Genomic DNA, 14,106 nt, shown 5'->3' on the forward strand with positions numbered 1-14,106 from the left:
GGCCCTACCCCGCTCACCAGCTGGTGCTTTGATGCGTATGTGCGTGCAGTCTATTGCACCCACTACCTCAGGGTATTCCGCTTTTTGCTGGAAGAGATGCATATTGCTGGCCAATACCTCACAGGCATTGGGGAAATATATATGATCACCGACATGTGCTGACATGGCATCCAGGAACTGGTGCAGTACCCTGGAGGCTGATGCCTGTGATATCCCCATCATATCACCAGTTGGTCTCTGGAAGATACCTGTTGCTAGTATTCTTAGGCCAACACATACCTTGATTTCCACTGGGATGGGTTCCCCTCTGTTGGTTCTGTGTGTGAGGCATGGCCTGCACAGCTCAACAATTTGCTGCAGGAGGTCTCTGTCCACTCTATAGCGCTCCACTATCTCTAGCTCATGTAACCCCTGGTAGGTAACCCTGGGCCTGTACACTCTTCTCTGTCTCCTCACTGTGGGTTGTCTGGCAGCATTTCCATTGTCACCACCCTCAGCAAGTCTCCTATGTCTCCTTATGACAGCTATGGCAGCCCCTAGCATGTTTGGTCTGAGTGCAGCTTTTTCAGTTTTCACTTCTACTAGCTTACTCCTGTCTTGCTGTATCTCTTGAGAGAAACATACTGCAATGCTGTTTGCAGTGTTTTAAGTGCTGGGCTGGGCTTGTATTCTGCCTGTGTAATTGCCTGCTTCTAATTGTTTTCACCTGCTACCTCTACAAGTATTCCCTGCTAGTTTCCTACTATTTCTTCTGCTTCCTTTTCCTCTCTGTTTCCTCAGGGGGGAGCAGCACGCATACCAGCGAAAACACACTCACAGTGGCTACCACATGCGCACACATGCTTACACGGACCAGAATCTGCTTATTCAGATTAAAACGCGCACACACCAGCGCTAACAGGTCTACAGATCTTTAAACAGGCTCCTACATGCTTACTCTGCCTTACACGCGTGCAATCTGTCTTACTCACGGCTCCCAGCGCGCACACGCATGCATGCACGTACAGCAAGAAACTTTGGTGTTGGCCACAGTGTACACCTTCCATTTCTTGACTTTCCCATGCTTATCTGTTGACACTCCTCTTTTCCTGCTGTGTGATTGACATCTTTCACATACCACTTTGCTCCAATGAGCTTGATTTCTTCCTGACATTCCCCCCTGTGATGTCACCTATCTCCTACTCTGTTACTCCCCCTTATCTAACTCTTACACTACACGGAATGTGCTCATTTGCTATGTGACAGTGTGATTCACTATCCTACCACTCATTTACATAGGATTGCCTACAAATGCTTAGTTACATGTCTTACACTCAGCTTCCCCCCTTAGCAACCACTAGACGGTGGCCATGTTGTTTTTGGTCTGCTTGCATGCATTACATAAAACCCACATTTGTGGGTTTCAAACCTTTATTTTTCTGTTTTATATAGCTCAGCCAGTTTGCGCGGGGCTGAGCTGCGTTTAAACATCTCCGATCTCCGAAAAAAAAATTTATTTTATTTCATGTTTGCATCGGGTTACTATGCCAATGGCCACATATTTGGCCATTGGCATGCTGACTGCAACATTTGCACACTTTATTTGGAGCTGTCATGGCTCCGTTGTGTTATTTGCAGTAACGTTCTCAGTTGTCAACTGAGTACATTTCTGCAACTAACACGACTCTTACATGGGCTGGTTTCAGCTTCGTGGATTGCTAATCTACCTCATTTGCATGCCTTTCGGTTGCAAGTGGGGTGATTAGCATATCCACGCCCTGCCCGTGTAAGAGTCGTTTTAGCTGTCTCTTACATGGGATTTCGGGCTGTTCCTGGATCGCGATGGCTGCATGGAGTCTTACACGACTCTTAGACTCCGTGCAAGCCATCGTGAATCCTGCCCCATGACAATTAAAAGTGGACGAAATGCGTAATACTGACTTCTGGCTTTTTTCCGTTTTTCCAGTCATACACTGGCAGTCATTTTAATTGTTTTATATATATATATATATATATATATATATATATATATATATATATATATATATATATATATATATACATACATACATACATATATATATTTTTTTTTTAACTTAGCAGCTGGGTTATATGAGACTGCAGAAGAGAACACTGCAGACAATTGTTTAATTTTTTGTCATGGGATAACAGCTCTAAAGAGAAAAAAATGGAAACATTTGCAGTTTGAGACAGGATAGCAATCACATCAGTCCTTAACAAAATGGTAATCCGAATACCAGTGGATTCAAGTCTTCCAGACCACAATTTTGTTGGTGCATCACAGCAAGAGGTTTGGTCCATCAGTACAAACAATGATGAGTTAGAACCTGTGCATTTTTTTTATCCTGCTGATCAGTTGCAGAGCTGTATTCTCACCCTTTTAGTATACTCCAGCTTATCATATACTGTATGTTATGTGCATATTTCGTTGTCCTGGTATAAAACCTTTCCTTAAGCACCAAGAAGAGACATGTCCATCCAGATGAACCTCACACAGACAAAAACTTATTTAAATTCTTCTTTTCTGTCAGCACAGAAATTAAAGTGATCATTGCTTCTGTCTCTTCTCTCACTGACAAGCTGCTCATAGAGTTCAGAAGGTTTCTTCATTCTACTGAATGCTGGTAATGTTAGTGTTCTCCAGGATTTGCTACAAGTGACCCTACCTGTCACTCTGAGTTAGACTATGGGGGAACTCCACTAGTAACCTTTCCACAGAACTCTGCCTGCTACTTATGCTCACGATTCTGGATCTGCAATAGTCCTTGTGCTTCTACCAATGAATTACCACATGACTGAAGGGCAGATGGGCCTTTGACTACAGTGAGTTTGTGCTTTCTGGTTCTGAGGGAAATCTACCTCCATTACTGCCTGGACCATACATGATTTCCGCTTCCAAGCTCTTCCAGTTCTCATAAGTGTCTGTTTATTCTGCTGTTCACTGTATTCCATGGAGAATCTGTTAGTTTGTACCATGATGTCTTGTTATTTCTTCCTTGCCCCCTATTACCATTAAAGGATTTGTTCTGCTTATGGCTTGTTTCGCCTTAAAGCAGCTTCAGTGCCAGGTCCATTACCAGACCCTCCCACTTCAGTGACTCTTAGCATGTGATGTGGTATTCTCACACACCTTGATACAGGACAGACCTTGATACAGGCTTTACTTTAATGTTACTTGTCCTGCCTCACAGTGCTAACTAGATTTTTTTTGTTGCTGTTCTAATAGCCTTACACTGATACTTAAGCGGATAAAATAAGCCTGCATTTTTCCTATTTTATAGTGGTCACGGCAAACTTTGCCTTGGCTCTTTACTTGTGAAAAGGGACTGATGCCGTGATTCCTGCATATGAAAGATGTAGCTTATAGTACTGCAAAAGCATAACAGATTTACAGTGTCCTGTTTTATAATGCCAATTAACTTTGTTATGTGGTTGACTTTTCTGGGTCATCTCATGTAGTAAATTGTTTAAACAACATGTCTATAGTCAAAGCAGGAGTTAATTTGAAAGCTTCTAGCATTGTCTGTATTTTATCTCTCCTGTCTGATTTTTTAGTGTTTCTTTCAAGTGACTGTCAAGCACTTATACTGGCCTGAAGAAAGACTGAGGCTACATTAAATTACTTGCTATTTTAGGCAGAGATGGTTAAGAAAATGATGTCAGCTTGCTTACAAGATTGACATTTTTAGTGATGTATCTTAGTCTCTCAAGGAAATGTAATAACTGACTTTACATTCTCATTAACGTAAGCAAATCAATTTAATATAGAAATTGCTTTACAGGATGGCATACCCTTTTGACTGCTACTGAATTTTAGTTCAAACTGGTATTATAGACCAATCTATAAATAATCCTTGTTTTAATTTTCTCTTTCCAATGTTCTGCCCTCTACATTTCGTTTTAGTTTTTTTTTTTTTTGCATTTTACAATGATTGATTTTCATCTTCTGAATGGGTGCTTGTTGTAACTCTGTTGGCCATAAGTTTGATCCTCAGAATGGCAAAACTGTAACAGCAACTGTGATGGAATATATACTAAGTCTGAGGCTGTAGTATCTTAAAGTATCCCCTACTCTGAGATACACTGATCTTATAACTAGTATATATAATTAGCAGTTGTGTGAGTTACATACCCATTGCAAACTGAGGTATGTGGGGCGGGGGTTGTCCTATAATAGCAATGTCTGGAACTCTCTGTTTCACTGGTGAAATCATACTTTATTTTTTGCCACACTAGAACATAAAATATTGAGTTTCACATTTGTGACAAGGAGACCTTTACAATTATTGCCCACAATTTTTGCTGGTAAACATATTTTAAACTGGAAGCACTTGTCACATCTATAAGCTTCTCTGCACATCTGCAGTGACATCAGTAAAAAAAGTTACCATACCTCCATCAATTGTTGTTCCTTCATCAATTAATAAAACAGACTAATGTTTATGTTACAAACAAAATGTCTCAAAACCTCAAGCCTCTTCCTGTAAATGCATATGACCAGCCAATAAGATAGAGAACAACCTCTCCCTACATTGTACATATGTGTATCTAGCTTAGATTACCAAAAGACAGCACATGCATTATGATACCATCTGAAGTTGATATGTGCTAGGCAATGTCATTAAGTACATCTACACTATGTTGCCCAAATGATAAACTGCCCACTCATATCATAGCACTAAGATGCATTTGATTAAGCCAAAAGCCAGTCATGTCATACTACTAAATACCTACCTGCTTTGTCAGCACAGATCATGAAATGAATTATGTGATACTTATGGAAGAATAAGAACTAGTCCCTTCCCCTTTCTCTCTAATGTTGCACCATTAACTACTAGATGTCTGAAAATCACCCAATGATCAAATAGTCTGACTCCAGGCACCTTCTAGCTATATAATGCTATAGTCATTGTCACCAAGGAAACTCCTTTCCATGTGCCAGTGTACTATGTACACTAGACTTGAAAACATAAGCCAGGACATTCCACCTATTGCAACTTTTTTTCTTAATGTATTCTAAGTATTTGCTAATGAGATACAGTTGCCTCTCCTCAGTAAAATTTTGGGAGTACAGGTTTGATTAAATGACTTGCTCAGTATGACAAAGTATACAAGGCTAGAGTGAGAGGCTCAAATCCAAAACAACAGAATAAGAATAAAGCATGATATTAGCAGTGGTCTTACCTCACCTTAATATACTGTCAGACCAGGTCTTACTGTCCAAAGTCATGGATGGTGACAGAGATATTCAACTGGTATATCAGATGGTGCAGAGCCATTCCCAACTGGATAACTAAATGTGAAAGAGCGAAGGGTGTATCAGATGGTGCAGAGCCATTCCCAACTGGATAACTAAATGTGAAAGAGCGAAGGGTGTATCAGATGGTGCAGAGCCATTCCCAACTGGATAACTAAATGTGAAAGAGCGAAGGGTGTATCAGATGGTGCAGAGCCATTCCCAAATGGATAACTAAATGTGAAAGAGCGAAGGGTGTATCAGATGGTGCAGAGCCATTCCCAACTGGATAACTAAATGTGAAAGAGCGAAGGGTGTATCAGATGGTGCAGAGCCATTCCCAACTGGATAACTAAATGTGAAAGAGCGAAGGGTGTATCAGATGGTGCAGAGCCATTCCCAACTGGATAACTAAATGTGAAAGAGCGAAGGGTGTAGTACAGCTCAGTTACACTTCTTCTGGCAAAAGCTGCTCAAAGTCTCTTCTGTCACTCTTCACAGAGCAGTCTTTGTTGTTAGTATTGTTATTGCTGACTCATTTGTAATCACACAGACTTTAACACATCAGTCATGCCTGTGAGAAAATGCTCATTTATGTTTTTATGAATTCATATTCATTACTTCAGTAATGCTATCCATCGTAGCCTTTGCTGACTGTTCTTCTTTTGCCTTTGATCCTTCCCAGTATCAATGTCTTCGATGGTAAATCCTGTCTTCACATTATGTGGCCAAAGTATTTGAGTGTTAGGGGGCATTCATGATCATTACACATTATGAACAGTGGGTATATACACTGGCTCACAAGCACAGATGAGATGTGAATTATTGTCAAATACTGCACATATGTGCAGCCCTTGAAAAGTAGCAGAGACAGTCATTTGCAAATGAATGTCTAATGATATTTCTGTAAGAAGATATGCAAATGCTGCACCAACAGCGTGATAATAGGATTTCTTCCCCAGTTTGATGATTCATTTGCATTTTGTCACACAAGTGCTCATTGCACACATACCTTATATAAACACAAACAGCATATTTTCTAGTTATTTTGCAATTGACAAAGATGCTCGATTTTGTTGAGACTGTTGTTGTTTCCCACTGTGACATGCTTGTCTCCACTGAATATGATTGTCAAATTTTTGTGTGGGGGAAAAAATGGACCAAAGCCACACCCCTTGCACTAGCCATAGTCCAACCCCTTTTAGCCCGTTTTGCTGCCCATTCTGTCCACTTCCATTCATGATGCAAATAATTAAGTCAGTAGGACATGCAATGCCTCCTTTTATTTTTATTTTTTTAGCTACATATGGACTTCACTGCATCATGTTAGCACTGCCTTTCATAAAAATGTTATATGAGGGTTGCATTTTTGCAAACTCTAGCATTCTGTCTGTGCTATTGAACAGAATACCAGAGTTCATCCAGTGTTTTCCTGCCTACCAGACAATCATTCCGGTTTCAGGAAAGTCCAAAAATAGACCAGATAGGTGGCAACCCCACAATTGAACTGCAACCCAGTGAAGAGAAAGGCTTTGGTGACTTTGTACGGTTTACGAACTAAAGCTATCAGCCAGCTGTGCATGACAACATGGAAAACACAGAAGACGGAGGAAGCACAAGAAAGATTGATACAAATGTAAATGGCAATGGGTGAATTAGTGTACATGTGGGAACTTTACTGGCATTGTCATGTACATTGGTAAAGAAAAATACAGGGCAGGAATTGTTCACAATGAAAAAAATGGGTGTTGTTTAAACAGACTTGAAGGTGCACTGACATTTATACACATAGGTAGATGTTACTGGACCAGCTGTACATGATTTCTGCCTTGTAGGATTTCCATCTTAGTGATATGTCAAGTTAAACTAGACAAGGCTAAGTACTATCATAATATCCAAATTAAACATCACAATAACCGACAAAAGTTCTGATCAGCTATTAATAAAGTTCTTCTGCCAGGCAATGCTAGCACACCCCTCTCCATCTATTACCAACAATACTGATAACATAGCCACCCAGTTCAATAAATTTCAGCACCACTTCTCCCCTGTTCTTCCTACATTTAATAACAACAATAATTCCTTTTAATTTCAACCTGTCTTAACAGACTTGATAAAAAACTGCTTAAAAGAACTAAAACCTACCACCTAGCAGTAGACAAACTACCAGCAGACTATCTTAGAGTTGTTGCAGATGCAATCACCTATCCTGTATCCATATTAATTAACAGATCCATCTCTGAACACCAAGTCCCTGTTATATGGAAAACCTCCCATATTATCCTATTACATATAGGAGATAAATCAACAGATTTGTCTAATTATCAGCCAGTCACCATACTCTCACCCCTGTCTAAAATTCTCGAGAGATGTATACATATACAAATCATGGACTGTGAGCTAACTAATAAACTACTATGAAACACTAAACATGGATTCTGCCCCTGCCACAGCACTACCATTGCTCTAATGTCCTTCGATTATACTGTTAATGTTCACAGGAATAATGGCAAATGTGTATCCTCTGTATTTCTTGACCTTTCAAAAGCCTTTGATATGATCTCATATACTGATCAATTTACTAACTAGCCTGAATCTAAGTCCAGCTACTCTTACATGGTTCCAAGACTACCTAGTCAACCGGCAACAAGCTGTTCAGTGGCAGCACATTCTCTCTCCTCTTCTGCCTGTTACCATAGGAGTTCCTCGGGGATCGATCCTGGGTTCCCTACTGTTCTCGTTATTTACTAACAAACTCCACACTTCAACACAGCACGCTTCTGTCATTCAGTATGCTGATGAGTCCACACTCATATGTGCGGCTTCATCTCTATAACAACTACAACTAATAACACAAGACTCTTATCAAAGGGGGAGATATGGCTAACTAATTCCCAACTAATTCTAAACTCCAAAACGCTAAACTCAGGATTTTTCAACCCAATTTTCAATATTCTATGAATAACACCAGCATCTCTTCCATAACCTACATTAAGTTATTGGAAGTAGTTATCGATATTAACTTACGATTTGATATTCATATTGCACAACTATAAAGCACGTGCACAAAAAGCTGGGCACCCTACACTGAAACAAACAATGCCTTACTAATAATACAAAAGCAACTACTGCTCAAACTCATCTTATCTCAGCTCGTCTCGATGCCTCACGAATTCTTAACAACCTAAAGAAATCAGACTTGGCTAAATTAGAATCATGTTATAATGAAATTGCCAGGTTTGCCACAGACTCACCATTTAGATCATACCACTGCTTAGCACTCAAGAAACTTAACTGATTAGAACTTCCCTATCTTCTGTTCTACAAGAAACTCACTACAGCCCATACAATTCTAAACCTCCCAGAGAAGACCCCTTGCCTCTAGAATCTCCTACTCCCTTACTCAAGTAATTGCATCCTACAATAAATAAAGAAATCTCTGTTGAAAGCAGTTAAAGTCAACAATGCTACAGGTGATTTCCTCTACTCAAACTATATCGCCAAAAACTGGAAAAACCTCCCTTCTGACATAACCACTGTTACTCACCTACTCAACTTTAAAAATACTTAAAGCATACCTATCTAAATCTTGGATATGCTCATGCAATACTCCTGGATAAATAACATTTCTCACCCAAAAACCACACAAACATTTTTCCAGCTCTGTTCCTGTGTTACCAGAATTTAATGTAAACTCCCTCAACTTACAAATTATGTGTATACCTAATTCATCTAGTGATTTGCAACCCATAAATATGTTAGCTGACTGAATTTACTGTATGTAAGTATTTGAACTGCACATATATGTTGCAAATACATACGAGGTCACTTACTGTAGAACATTTTTGTAATTGTGTACATTATGCTATTTACTTATATATGTAAATGTAGACATTTTTACTTTATGTGGAGCTTTTCTTCCTGGGCCTTCATTGAAAAAGGTGTGTCCAGTCAGACATTTCCCTGTAAACAAATGTAAAATAAATAATAATAAATCTCCTATGTTCTTACATTTCATATGTTACATTTTAAGTATGTACCAATGTATTACAGTTATAATAATCTATTAATTTTTCTTGTTAGTGTGGCAGTTTTGTTTCTACCAATTCATATGCCTTATAGGTATCGAAGTACCAATGGAGAGGTAATGTAAATACACATAAATAAAACTGTGAACCAACTGAGAAAATTAAGGAACACCTGAACATACTGAGCATACAAGTATTGGTGGAAACTGTAAAATTTGTGGCAGCAACATGCATGTTGGCAAGGGGGTCTGTATCACTTCACTGAGCTATTCAGTGAATAGCCATTCGTTGAGCACCTATTAATCAAAGCCACTCTTCATTGAATGGTGAATTTTAAGTAGGACAAACAAGCGGTTGGCCAACTGAGCAACCGCAAAAAAAAAAAAAAATGTAAAACTTGCCAAGGTGGGGGGCTATGCCCCCATACGTCTAACTAAATATACCAACTCCAAGATCACACTACAGTGGAGAAAGGGGCAAATTCCAGATATTGGCCAGCCATTGGTTTGCCCTAGTTAAAATTCACCATTCAATGAAAAGTGGCTTCTATAAATAGATGTTCGATGAATGGCTATTTACTGAATAGCCATTTGAAGAAATAATATAGACCCATTGAAAAGGGTAGGAATTGAGATAGTTAATACATCCCAAATCAGTATGTAGTGCATTCCACAAGGATCTGCCACAGAAACAGAACTGCTACATTGAAAAGACAAATTGATAGAAGATTACAACTGTAATACATTGGTACCACTCACGACAGTTAGCCCCTAAGAGAAGTAATCACAAAACATGTGTACCTGAATGTCTGTAGTGTGTAATGACAACTGCTGCATGTACCATTTCACTTTATTATATTTGACTGGAGTGTAAAGCAGTTGTAGCTATGTAAGCATCATATTGTGTGTACTTCCTGCTGCTGCCACACATACACAGTTAATGCAGTATGACAGCGTACACATCTGAAGGCAGTATACTGTCATGTCTCCTGAACTGAACATTGTGCAGCACATCATAATACATGGATCACAGCACATGACATACCTCACAGATAGGTGCAAAAGTACCCTCAGGTAGCAAGTGAACTGTAGAAACTGCTAGAGGTTACATGCAACAGGTGTACACCTGCCTATAACACAGAGGATTATGAGTGGTTCATTCATGCTAAACTACATTATTAAGTGTTCAAGACATGGATGCTAATAAATTCAGTCTTGGCATCTGTCTTGAGAACATACAATATTAATTTGCCAGTCATTGAGCACTTTCAGGAAGGTAGTGTAACATAGCCCCTTATGTTTACACTTACCTTCCATGCCTCTCAACTGTCCAGATTTTGTAGAATGTCCAGATTTTTGTCTCATATTGTGGTTGGGTTCCTCATAAAGTCGGCCATTTTTAGACAAATTATTGAGGATTGAAGTCACTAAATAATGGCATTCATTTAGGATTCAAAATTTGTATCCTTCAGAAAATCATGTGACTATCCATCCTGTTATTCCAGAAATTTTCTGAGTTTTAAACAGGAAGCCAGGAAATGCTACTGATGGACTGCAGGCAGAAACAAATCTTTTATTCTGCTCTTGTCATTTGTACTGGAAGATTCTCCTGCCTAGCCTGAGACCCAAACTTAACTTTAGTGGAGGGGTGATTAACATTTCTTAAGGTTGGTTCTCGCACCACTCTAGCGCTTAGCTGATTTGTCTTTTTCTGAATATCGGAGAGTACTCAGCGCACTCCAAGACACAACAACAACAACAACAACAACAACTCAGCGCACTCCATGCACTACAATATTGTTATCCTCCGCACATTGGTCACTACCTCCATTGCATGGCTGTAGACAAAGCCACACTGCAGGAGACAACTTCTCAAAGGTTTTTAGCACAAAACAACTGACAATAACTATTGCACAACACTGATTACTTAATGTGTTTGTGCTAAATGTTGCACAATGGAATACATCATTATACTGTTCGTGCTCATAAGAAATTAAAGCAATGACTGCATGAAAGTCACCTATCCATACTAAAACCATAACAAACTATGATAACACAAGCTTTATTACACTTTGTGACCACTAAGCAACATGACACACATTGCGATCTGTTGAATAAGTCACTCTTGCCTGCAACCACTATATTGTGAACAAAATTATAAAATGCATACAACGTTATATTTGAACATATTCAATAAACTGTGCATTAACTGCTGCCACACAAAAATTCATGTAATATTTGTCATACAACACACACTTAAAGGGATAACCTGATCACTGTGTTTGAATGCATATGGCTTCCACTAAAGGGAGTACAAAATTTGGCCTTTCTCTCCCCAGCTATGAATGTTTCCAGTAAGTCAAAGTGTAAATATCAATTCTTTTGGAGAAGCTGATCTTCCTGTTAGCATTCTCTTACACACTCGGTAGTTAAGTCTTACAAGACTTAATCACCTGTCTGAGTTCAAGGAGCTATTTATCAACCATTGATGCCACTGAAATATTCATATCTAATGTGTCATGAAGCACACACTTGAAGGAATTACATCAGCAGTGTGTTCAAATGGTTATACCACTCATAAATTGTAGTCTGAAGGCTCAAAAACCTTTAGCCCTGTTAGTGTACACACAAATGTCAGTCTGTCATATCACCATCTGTTGGGTAAACCTGTCCTGCCTCTCATAATTGTCTTACACACTTACCAGATTTAAGCACCTGCCTGTCTACTCCAGAGAGCTGAATTTTAACTGTTTCTGCTACAGCAGACTTTAAAGTACAGGTATTAGAAAGCACAGACTTCAAAGTCTGTTTTAAGTATTGTTTCTGAATGATCATGTATCCTGTAAAATGTATTTTGAGGGATCAAAATCCTTTTGTCGTATTACAGTTCACATAAGTGTGAGTCAGCCATAATACAAATCAATTGGGTAAGCATGTCCAGTCTAAGCCCACATCAATATTATATATATATATATATATATATATATATATATATATATATATATATATATATATATATATATATATATATATACACACTAGCTGTACCCAGCCACGCGTTGCTGTGGCTCAGTCTGGCTAAATGGAAAAGAAAGAAAAGAGAAAGCGCACGTTTCTAATATGTTTAATTTCACAATGCTTGTGGGTATACAATATTTTTTGTTGTTCCATTGTCTGTGCAGATATAGAGATTGTCTAGTTTGCTGACTCTAGAACATGCAACATATAATTGTCCATGTGAGAAGCAATCCGTGTGTAGATCTAAACCGCACAATTCTAAAGATTGGCCCTGAGCTTTGTTGATGGTGATTGCAAACGCCAATCGAATTGGGAATTGCAATCTCTTAAATTGAAATGGCATATCCGTTGGAATCATAGGAATGCGAGGAATAAGGACATATTCACCTTTGAAAGGTCATGTCAAGATTGTTGCTTCTATGACGTTGCTCATAAATTTTTTTACTGCAAGCTGTGTGCCTTTGCAAAGCTTTGGCTGGTTGATATTTCGCAACATGATAATTGGCATGCCGATTTTCAATTGCAGTACATGTGGTGGCATCCTGGCAGATTGAGTGAATTCAAAAATTCTGTTGGATAATTAACCGCTTCATCTGCTTCCACAACAGTGTCGACGGACTTGTATGTGACTGCCTCGCTTTGAATGTTAGACTGAATAATATTGTTAAGTTCATAGACGTCTTTGTTCTTGGCCGCAAGAATAGCTCGTTCAGTCAGCCAGTCATGATCCTTATAATTGGTTTGAATATTGGGAAATACTTTTTCAACCAATTCTTCTTTTGACGTCACTAAACTGCAGAAGTTATGAGGCAATGAAATTCGTCCTGAGGTCAGATCAACCGGCACCTTTCCGTTCCCAATTTCCAGCAATTGATGTGAGAATATCTCAGCTGATCGATCATTTTGCAGCTGGACATGCATATTTGTAGTTAATTGTAACGTCTTTACGTGTCCCACAAAGTAGAGTATTTCAGGCAAGCATTTATTTAGTCCGCTGGTGTCGATCGAGGAGAACAAAGCAGATCTGAAGATGCATAACACGATCGCCGTGCTCGCAACCGTGAATCCTCAAGTCTGGCTGCACGTCACTCTGCTGCTTCCTCAGCACATATTTGAGCCATTCTTTGTCTGTTTCGCTTGTTCGCTGATGCCCATTCTTCCTCAGTTTGATTTGCAATTACTCATCGCACTGCTTCCGCTCCGCAAGTACAACGACCTAAGTTTGATCTTCTGCGAGTCATTATTTGGATGAACTAAAGCAGATCGATTGCACTGAAAAAGAAGTAAGAAAGTTATAACAAAAATATATAAAATTGCATATTTGTATACAAATATATAGAATCCATAGTAGGTATATAAAAACACATGCGTATTCGAATGCAATGTGTGACATCTATATAATAGTAGGTATATAAAAACATGCGCGTATTTGAATGCAACATCGTGTGAAAATTTCAAAGCAATCGGTGAAGAACTTTCGGAGATTTAAGATTTTGAACAAATGAACATTTACATTTTTATTTATATAGATATATATATATATATATATATATATATGTGTGTGTGTGTGTGTGTGTGTGTGTGTGTGTGTGTGTGTGTGTGTGTGTGTGTGTAATTAGTTGCACATTCCACAGGCGAAGTCTTATTTCATCATTGTGTAGAAAGGTCTATATTTGACCTAAAATACAGTGAAAGAGTTTAGGGAACTGTCAGACACATTACTTAGACATAGCTTGATGTAAAACCCTGCCTATTTTAATCTATATATTGTAGAATGGCAAATTAACTGTACATGTCACAGGCAATGTCTTCCTGCAAGTGTCAT

The sequence above is a fragment of the Protopterus annectens genome, chromosome 2.part2, assembly GCF_019279795.1.
Source record: "Protopterus annectens isolate FY-2018-M chromosome 2.part2, PAN1.0, whole genome shotgun sequence".
NCBI classification, from domain to species: domain Eukaryota; kingdom Metazoa; phylum Chordata; order Ceratodontiformes; family Protopteridae; genus Protopterus; species Protopterus annectens.